The following is a 10761-nucleotide window of genomic DNA, read 5'->3' as shown; positions in this document are numbered from 1 at the left end:
AGATCAAAGATACCAAAACCAGCTGTGAAATTCCAGTCCAGAACAAATTCCTCACCACAATAAGCATCTGTATGTCAACTTAAATATTTAGTTTGCTTGATGAGATTATTGGAACCGATTGGGCTTGCCCCTGGATTGTCGAATCATTTCCATCTTGTTTCCTAAAGTCCAAAACAGGTCTTTTAATCCTCAGAAGACTTGAGCAGTTAATATAATGATGTGATCCAAAAAGTTGCTGAGCACCAGAAACCTCATAGCAGCAAGTATAAATACGTCTGGGTTTCGGCTGCAGGTCCTTTAAGAGCTACCTGTTATTCCAACCAATTCACGTCATTTGTGCAGTGGGGCTTTTTGCTGGATTGATAAGCAGTTCACTGTAAACAACCATTTCGTGGTATTTATATGAATACAGGTTGTCATAATTCTGAGCTTCTCTCATCCCTATGAGAGGAAATATTCAAGGAAATTCCCCAAAGGGCAAGTCACATTTGGATAAGGCTGGCACCATTCCAAGAGTGTGCAATTGCCAGAGAAAGGGAATGTACTTGACGAAGAATGAGAATATAGCATTATTTACCAGCTAAGAGCTGATCCTGCAGGGGGTAGAACATCGTCTGCCGTGGTATCAGAGGGGACTGAGGCCGCTCCACATCTCAGCCCCAGATTTAATAAACACTGACATGTTTGCACAGTATGTGCTTGCAAGAGGCATTTCTGTAAGTGCAAGGAGGCAGTTAGTGCATTAGCAAGGCTGGCAGAGACATTTTCTAAGCCACTTCAGTATCAGAGTTGTCAATTGCAACAGCAATATCAAAAGCTTCAGCAGAGATGGTCTTGTTAATGTACGCTGTTTCTGGACACAAACCATTAGCAGAAGGCTACGGTTGCTGGGTTTCAGGGCTTTTGCTAGTCTGAGTTTATCTATCTATTTATTTATTTATTTTGAAGTAGTGAAAATGACATGTGCACCGGCTTGTTCATGTCTATGAATGAAAAGGAACTTAACCCCTGTGGTCACATTTAGCATACACATTTCAGCATACCTTTATCGTTAACTCCAAAGAGAAATCAGGGCACAGTTGTACACCATGGTTTGTTTTTAAAGCATCCACCTTCAGAGAGTGCATCATGCCATCAACCACATGCCATTTTTTTGGGAAAGGGGTGGAACAAGGGAAGACTGGCCACTGCAAACATTTTACCACATGCAACCCTACCAGTTATAGAGAATGTCAAGAGAGAGCATGTAAACGCAGCTTCAAAGGCACTGTAGATCGCTCCATTGATTTCTGCCTGTTTGATCCCCCTGGCAAATACTGGCAAGCTTGGGCACAAAAGCAGCCAGCATCTTTCTTTCTTTCTTCTGTGCAAGTCTTCCTCCCACTTCTCCCAGTTCCCTCCAGGATGGTGCCCAAATGATTTTGAACAACAGCAAGACAGTGCTGCAACTTTAAATAGTCAGAAATTGTTTTTTCAAGGGTAAATTTTCCCCATCCTGGCTAATCAGTACCTGAGTCAAGGCTGACTGAGAAATGAGAAATTTTCTCTTCCTCCTTTTAATATGTCTACATTATTGTAGGCAATTCATGACAACTGAAGTCAAGGGAAGCAAGTTGCAGTTGAGTTTGGTTATGATAACTTTATTTATACTTATTTCTATCACATTTCAGCGTCTACAGGCCATATAACAGCTCCCCATCTTTGGCTAATGAAGCACTTCTAGTCATCTTTCAAAATTAAAAATATGACATTGCTGTTGTGCCAGATAAGAGATGGGTGTATTCTCCAAATTCTTTTATTTCTTGGTGACTAAATTAGAAACAAGCTGGAACAAAGAAGAGATATTTCATTATGTGACTGCAAATAAATGGTATATAAAACCACTACATCATGTGCTTCAGTAAAATAACTTGCTGCTGTGAGAAGTACTCTGCGCTAAAGATTTACTTGAAAATCCTGCACTTCTCAAAGAAGGGTCACCTCTCTATGTTTCAAGCAATTTTATTTGCTTCAAAGTGCAAAAGAAAAAAAGTGGAAAATGTCTTTATTTAAGCGTATGTTGTAGCCGGATGCATCGTAGATAAAAATAATGGTTAATAACTCAAATCCAGAAGGGGCAGCAGATTCAGCCTGAATGAATTCAAAAGCTTTGTCAAAGAGAGCAATTCATTTTTGGCAGCTTGAAAGCTTAGAAAGCTGGTATGGGAAGGGCTGCCAGGAATGTGTTTCTTGGAAGGAGACTTTCTGCTGAGGATACCCTTTAGAAATCGATCTAACCTGGGTTACCCCTTGGATGTTACTTGCTGCTCATGCTCTAGCTTAGGATGTGCAGGGTCTGGGTTGAGTTTCTTTTTCTGCCCAATGCCCTGTGTCATTCTGACCATTTATTTCACCTCCTTGGGCTCAGTTTCCCTTGTATAAAATGGAAATAAAAACCACTGTGCAAATCTTCCTTCTGAGCCTCTCTGGCATGGTATCTTACTGTCTCCAGACTAAATCGCTGAAGATTGCAAGGACCATATAAATCTGATCTATAAAGTAGGCTGATGTGTAAAAAAAGCTGCCATACTTGAACTAAACCATCATTGTCTCCTACAAAACACAACAGTAACATCACGTAAGAAGTCAGTGGAATTATATTGGCACAGGTCAAATCACTATAAAACAACCTAAGAAGTGGTATCTAATGTTGGCAGCACTTGAAAAGCTGTGCTCTCTGTTTTGTCATGCTGTGTTAGGATGGCTTAATGTTCAGGCAATTCAGATCTGCAGTAAGGAGTTGATATATCCACTGCCTTGTCACAGTATTTGTGATAGTTGGTTAAAGCATCATCCCTCAAGCATTTATTAAGCAGTTTAAAAACTCTTTTTTAATGGCAATAAAATACTAAATCACTATCGCATAGCAATTTAGTAAATATTCTAGTTCTACAGTTACATACAGTATTTCCTTAGTGCTTTCACTGTTAAAGCCTTACAGAAAAGCCATAGTCCCAGTTTCCTCACCCAGGGTGAGATGCTGGAGTCTGAACACCGTCATGTTAGGCCAAAGGAGCTGCAGCACTTTTCACTCCGTAAGACACTGGTCTGCCTATAACTCAGGGAAATAGATCTGAGTTCATGCTGAGCATGTTCTTAGCTGTTAAAGTAAAATCTTCTTCCCCTCCCAGGTTTTAAAATGTGACCCTGTTTTCCAGAGAATATCACTGACCATTTTTTTTAAGTTCTGCATAGAACTGGCAAAAGCTCCTGCTGTTGCTGTTAAACTGCAAGAAGAAGTCTCATCTGTTTTGCCTAGTTAACTCGGGTGAGTTTTTACAGCATTTTCCTCCTGTTATCCTTGGAGGTCTGGTACAATGAAGGCTTTGTCTAACCCCAGCTGTAGTTATTGGTAAGAACAGAAAGGAGAGGGAAAGTGGGGGAGAGATGAGAAGGGCATCCCTTACGGCACGTCGCAATCTGCCTGTGATGTTTAGGTTGCGATGTCAAATAGCCGCCTGTTGTGGAGACCGGAAGGGCTTTTGTGCTTTGGTGGAGAAACCCGAACTTATTTGGGTTCAGCTGTGGGCCAGGGCAGGATTGGGTTTGGATTTGCTTGCTACCTCATACAAAAAAGCCTAATTTGAGAGAAGAAGGAGAGGGAGAAGGTGGTATCAAAGCTGCCAAGTCCTGTGTCAGAGGAAATAAGGAGAGAAGAAGCTGTTTCTACTGGCCGAGCAGTGAAGCAGTAGTCAGAGCGAAGAGCTGCCGGGTCCCCAGCAGTCGCTGGGCCAGGAGCACGAAGTGGGCTTGGACGTGTTGAGGCACAAATGAAGGAAACGCCATGGCTGTGGAAGACGTACCCAAGGAAAGGCCAAGAAACCGATGGGCTGTAAGTCCCAAAAGAGCCGGGAAGTGGGCCAGAGAGAGCAGGTGAGTCCCATGAGTGAGTGTCATGGGAGGGGAGGTGGCGACTGGAGGGAAGAAAGGAAGATGTGGAGTTTTGGAGATGTTTCTGGGACTTCAGTTGTGGTGGGGGTCTCCTGAAGAGAAGCCAGCAAGCTGCTTTGGCAGCCGAGAGGGGAAGGGGTGAGGATGGAGAAGCAGAAACCAGGAGAAGATGGCACAGAAAATGCAGCTCATGAAAAACTGAAGAACAAAAGGCAAAGGGGACAGGGAAAAATGTAGAGATTTTGGGCCACCCCTTCTTTCACTTTATTAGGCCCATGTGCAAAATCAGCCCATGGCAGAGCACCTTTGCAAGTCTGTGCACTACAGTTCAGTGTAGCGGTAACCTCAAAATGCCCCACTGCAAGACATGTGAGCTCATCCATGCCCCCTCTGCACAAGCGATGAAACCTTTTCCTTTAAGAAAAAATAAAATTGAAATATTTTCTTAAAAATTAATGCTTAGGGTACATCCAAATTATTGTAACCTCCTGTTCTTTCTCAGCAAGTCCAGCCTCAGAGTAACCATGGCAACACCAAGCACCCATTTTCTCTTTTTTCCCCTGAGTTGTAATCACTGTTGGGGAAGTTAGTCCTGGCTTTGCTGCAGGACTGGGAAGGCTGTGCATGGCTGCACGTGTCTTCAAGCTCAGGCCTTCAGCTGAAAAATCTAAACATCCTTAAATAAAAAGGTTATTTTCCCCATGAACTTACCTTGTTCAAATAAAAGGTTCTGCTTTTCCCAATAATGATGCTAATTAATGGTTTTCACTTCATTCTCGTTGTCACACACTATCAATTCCCAAAGCCTGAGGCCTTGTTGGTGCCACCCTCATCTTGAGATGCAGGTGAGCCTCGTTTCCTAGACCCTCAGCCAGCACCAGAGACAGATGTTTATATTTTTTCATTTGCTTCACTCTCCGTGGATCATTTGATTTTCTCAGCCCGAGGCAGCCTGCAAGAGTCAAGGTAGTAAATGAACCTGCCTGCTTTATGGTTTGCAGCCATCCTGCATGGCTGCTGAATTGCTCTGTGTGGCCACATCTTTCCTCTGAGGCTCACGGAGATACTGAGGGACCACCAACACGCACACAGCCCTGGTACATCAGCTGGTGACAGCTTCTCCTGGCTTTATCTCTGTGAGATTATGTCCCACGTCCCAAAGTCCTGTTTGCCTCCACTCATGACGGGAAATTGTGCATTGGGTTTTGCTGGTCGTTACTGATGCCAGGTGTGGCCGCCGGCACCAGGAGGCATTGCCTCCCTCCGTTGGCAGCTGGCAGCGTGGACTGCTGAAGGCTGTGTGATGTGAGCTCCCGGAGTGGACCATGAGTCATTCACCTGCAGCGAAAGCAATAAGCCAGGAAAAGCTTGATTTCCACTCCAGGTGCAGCATCTCCACCTTTGACCCAGGCGACTCTTCTGTCTCGTCAAGACCAAGCATGGACGAAAACATCTTTTCAGTGTCAGAAGCCTTCTCAAAACATTTCACCTTTAGCAAAAGCGTCCTTCTGCCTGCAAGCTGAAGCAATCCTTATTCTTACAGCATCCCTCTATCACCTCTAGAAATAAAGTACAAATATCACAGACAGCTGACAAGCTAAAGGCAATTAGTGCTTGCTCGCTCTGACCCGCAGTCACACAATCTCTGCTGACCTTCTACTTTTCTGGCTTCCCTCTCACCAGCATCCCCATTACTGTGTTTTGCTGTGAAAACATTCCAAAGTACAGCTCAGCTCATGAGAAACACAACGCAGTCAGGGTACATGTAGCTGTCACATCACTGCAGGCTGCGACACTCCCCCAGTACGGTGGCATCTCCCCCGGCTCTGCCATCACTTTCGCACAGGATGGCTCTTGCAAAATTCCCCAGTAATTAGATAAAACAAGGAGGATCCCAGAGTTTGCAGCAGGACAAATGCTACGAGACTGACCTATGCCACAGGTGCCTTGCCAGGCCTTCACTTTGCCTTATTTATGGCGGTGTGTTGGAAGGGATCTCTGGGGTGGCCAGAACATCACAGAGGCATTGTAGCCGACCCTGTGGCAGTCAGCAGAGCTATTCCATGTGCACAGAGTGAGGGTGGATGACAGTACCGGGCTGCTTGGATAAGGTGTGATTAAAGGAAGATGGAAACAACAGCCTGACTTCATTCTATGGCTTTGTAAGTGTCCGTGTCACTCTTAAGTATTTTTTCTACAGGGATTGATACAGCTTTTCTGGTTTGTCTTTAATGAATAAACCCTTTCCACGAGAAGCTGAATGCATGCGTTACCATTTTGTCCATTACCAGCCTTAGATTTGCAGGCTATGAAGTCATTCCTTTCCACAATGACATCGACCAGGGGAGGATGTGATTTATTTCAGCACGATGCAACTGCTTGCAATCAGAGTTACGTTGCTGCAATAGCCACGGGCTCCCTCTGCGGTGCAGAACATTTTGACGCAGTGCAAAGACTCCTCCTTGCAATAACAAAAGATGTTGAGAGACGTGCTCGACAGACCTCTGTCGCTGGTATTAACACAAGTTTTGGGAACAAGCCCCAGGCCTGGGAATCAAGAACTGTGCACCCGACCATGCTCACCCCACTGACCCCACCGTGCTCAGGGCTGCGGAGTCAAGGCCGACAGCCGCAAGCACCAGCCCACGCCGATGTGCATCCACCTGGGTACTGTTACCTAGCATAAACAACAGATTGAGAGCACTTTGGAGAAGGGCAATGCCTTTTTCATTTCCCTGCAAAGCATCCCGCTCTCCTCTGGACACTGCATAAAGCTGCTCTGCCGTTTCCAAGGTGATGCCTGGAGGTGAAGCCTGTTATATATGCTCTTGCAGGTAGCAGCAGCTATAGCCGAGAGATGCCCTTGGACAGGCCATTGTTTGAAAGGAGGTAGGAAAAAGGCAGAAAGAAAAGATCTGTTTATAATCACTTTTTAAAGACCGGTAAGAAAAAAAGACAAATTAGGGCATTTATTTTATGAGATGGTGAGTGTTTTTTAATGCAGTTCAAGTCCTTGTACCTGGGAATGAGCATTGTACCTACATTGTAAACAACAAAATTAATGATTTGATCCTCGTTTAGCTCTGTCCTCTATGATGATGGTTACAAATGTTGTTCATGCCTAATATTAAGTCTTGCGTTGCCCGAGGAAGACGCTGATTTTAAGGTTTCTCACTTTATAAATCAAAAGGTGCATGATCCTTTCCATGGGCTTCTTAGAGGAAGGGCTTGCTGTGGATGCAGCGCTTGGCCCCTTGGTGCCTCTGGTACCTCCTGAAATCTTGGGGAACATTTTCTAAACTTTAAAACATCTTTCTGGAATTTTTTCTCAAGAGTTTTGCCACAAACCAAAAACCACATTTATTTTAAGCTTGATTTACCCTCGCTGGAGTCTTTCGGCTGACCTCCTTCAGCTCAAAATTTCGTAACACCCTATGGTTTTGCAAGCAGTGGATGCTTGGTTTAATAGATACATTTCAGTCAGTGTCCTAAGAAAACAAACAGAAAGCTGACCCCAGAAAATGTTTGTCTCCTTTTCAGTTTTCCTTCTGGTAATTACGTGGGGAAACCATAAGCATATACTGTCCGCACTTGGATGTAATGGGCATTTCTTTAAAACATTAAAATCTATTCTTGCAAGGTAGTCTTTGATGTCCGGCTAGGTCAGACCAACACCTCGTCCGGGCTGCCATCTGCCTCTGAGCAGTCAATGCCAGACGTTTTAAGGGAAAATTGATAAAACCAGACCAGGGCCTCGAACATGGGCAGTCTGTAGGACATCTTTTCCCAGGGCAGTTTTGTCCAGTCCCGTAGAGTTCAAGATGAAATTAAAGGCTGGGAGATGGTAAGTGGCAATGCAGCACGGACATTTGAATCACTGTCGTCAGCCTGTTGAAATGCACTGGAGGTTGGAACAAGGCAAGGTCAGCCCCAGCCTGACCAAGAAACTCCTGAAGCCCAGAAAACTGGGAAGGAGGAGGATGGATGGAGATGAAGAGAGCTCTAGTCATCTCCCCTCCTCCCTCCGGTCCTCACCAGGAGCGTAACACAGCTGTGGCCATGCAACCTAGCACTCACTGAGCTGGAGGTCTTCTCAACCGTGGCCTCTGATGCAATGGAGACTTGCAGAGTCCAGACTGGTGTCTGTGGTTGTTTGGGCAGCAAAAGGAATAAGTAAGCCATCCACCACAGGAGCATTTTGTTTTGATGGTAAAATGCGATACACAACAAATGTATTCCTGTCTCTGTGAGCTGGGTGGTTTATTCCCCTCCTTCTTGGGCACGAACACATGAGAGCACCACTGTTCCCAAGGCAGGATTTGCTTTGCAGCGAGAAGACCTGGGGGACTCTCCTGCTTTGCAGGCAAGATGCAGAGCATGACCTATATTGCAAGCGAAAGACCCCAGGGCAAATTTAGTAGCTCACAATTACCTCTGTTAGCACTGCTTAGCCTGGCACAGGGCAGAGATGGTGTGGCAGGGCTTGACTGCCCCTCTCCAGCTCAGCTCTGGCCCCATCCTGGCCCTCCCTGCAGCAGGATGGCGACCACGCAGTTGCTGCTGGCAGCTGTGGCACGGTGCCTGAGCATCAGCATGGGGTGCTGCGAAACCTCTGCCTCCACATCCAGCGGCATAGCACTGCATTAGGTCATGTATTTTTTATTTGTACCCAGAGAAATTGGGGTGGGGTGTGGTAAGGAAATAGTGGAAGTTTATTTTCCATGGAAAACGATGAAAGCCACGTGCAAAATCAAAACCACACTGACCCCTGTGCTGTGCAAATCCTAGGCTTACAGCAGCTCTGCTTTCTGGCTACATAAGAATATGTGTATTTATTTGCTGTACTGAGCTCCAGGCAGCACCGTGGTACATCCAGAGGGCACAATATGCGTCTGAATTAGGGTGCAAGCATCAGTTCAGCAGCACATTGTGTATATAGTCACTGGCAGGTTATAGACTTCTTATGCATTAGTTCTAACTGGCACAGGAGCACCAAAGCTGTTTCAAAATAAATCTCTCTCGATGCTTACGTCTGTTCATGATACTTACGGCCCTTTAATCTGCCTCCAATGTACTGAACTTCTGCAACGTGCTCGTTTTTATTGATTTATAATTCTTTGAAGTGCATTCAGGGCTTACAACAAGGTGCGAGGCAGACGAGGGCAAAGGGAAAGAGGCTGCTGCAAGCAAGGGCTGCAGTCCCCTGCCTGGAAGCAGTCACTCTCCCCAGCTTGGGCTACCTCGTGTAATGCAGCAGGCTGTGCTCGTGCAGCAGCTATAGGGGTGCGATGATGCCTTGCCCTGTCCCTGGGGGGCTGTTGCTGTTGCCCATGCCCCTTCGGCACCCAGCTACCCACTCAGGAGGGGGCTGTGCATCCGTAGCATCGGGAACCACAAGTGATTTTGGCACTTTGCTTGGAGAGCCAGGAGGTTGGGCTGCCTCTAGCATAAATCACCAGACAAAACTGGAGGCTTTTTTTGAGGCTTCTAGGTGAAACTGGATCTGAACCCAGACTGCAGTTCTCACCTGCCAACCCTCTGGGCCATTCGATTCCCTTACCTGGTCCAGCTCTGCGTTTGCAGGCAGATGCCACAGCTGACTTTGGAGTAAGCCATCATCTGCGCCCAGCTCTCCTGGGAGCGCCGAGCCTTTGTTCACCGGTTGAGCAGCAGTGAATGCTGTGCTGCCAGTCATGCTGTGTGAATCATGAAATGCAAGTCCTGGCAATTAAAAACTGTTGCAGAGTGTGCCTTTGGGAGCGTCGAGGTAGAAGGAGGAAGGTGGGGGATGAAAGCGATAACCTCCCTAGCTGAGTGTTTTTCCTGCAGATTGCCATCATGAAGACCCATGCATCCAGACTAGGGTCAGGCTACACGTGCATTCACAAGGCGCGAGTCACACACTGTTGCTTTAAGTGCCCCCCAATTATTAATTGTATTACGTAGAGCCTGTTCTTACATCACAGCTTTCTGTTCGTACAGCAGTTATTCTAGGAAGTCTTTTGCAGCATGAAATCGGGTGCTAATTAAATTGTGGTGGCCGGTACCACCAAGGTGTTCTCAGCAGCAGCGCTTCTGGAGAAGGGATGTTAAATGCAGAAATTGCTTTATCTTCAGTGGAAAGAGTTTCTGAGCAAGGGTTTTGGAGTGGTCAGACTATTTAAGATCTTGTATGTATATGTGTGAGAAATAGTGATTGCATCATGCTGGGATTGAAAATAAAAGTCAGGGATTCAAGGCACCGCAGCAACGGTTGAATGAGAGTCAATATTCGCTTTTTGCACAGGGCTCTGGCTGTGAGCCCGGTGCGAGCAGCGGGGATGCTGCTGGCCTTAGTGGATGCTGTTAGACCCACTCGTGTGCCTGACCCACAGCTCCAGCGCTAGCAAGGAACTGAAGGGGCTGGAGGAGCAAAGGGGCATTTCGCAGATCGCCGGAGCACACAAATGCCCACGCAGAGGATGAGGCTCAGCACAAGTCAGCTCGCCAGGCACCGGCATGGCTGAGCATCCTGCGGGCACTCTGGCCTTGCATACACCTACTCCTTAAATAGCTCCTCTGTTCTTAAGCTGAGCTGGGTAAGTCATTTCTCAGCAGTTTCCTTTAAAAAAAAAGAAAATAAGTTAACCAAGATACTTCAGAAATTCACACCTGTTACACTGAACTGGTGACACAAAAATTGACACAAAAATTCCCACCCGCACAGAAATGGTTAATTTTAATATTTCAAAATGTTATTTTTACGTAGACCTTTAGAAAAGAATTTAAGGTTATTAAAATTTTTCCTCTTGTTCACTGAAAAAATGTAAGAAAGTATTTCAGATTAACAGG

The sequence above is a fragment of the Ciconia boyciana genome, chromosome 5 (assembly GCF_034638445.1).
Source record: "Ciconia boyciana chromosome 5, ASM3463844v1, whole genome shotgun sequence".
Lineage (NCBI taxonomy): Eukaryota > Metazoa > Chordata > Aves > Ciconiiformes > Ciconiidae > Ciconia > Ciconia boyciana.
The sequence above is the reverse complement of the archived record's forward strand: the minus strand, read 5'-3'. Positions refer to the sequence as shown.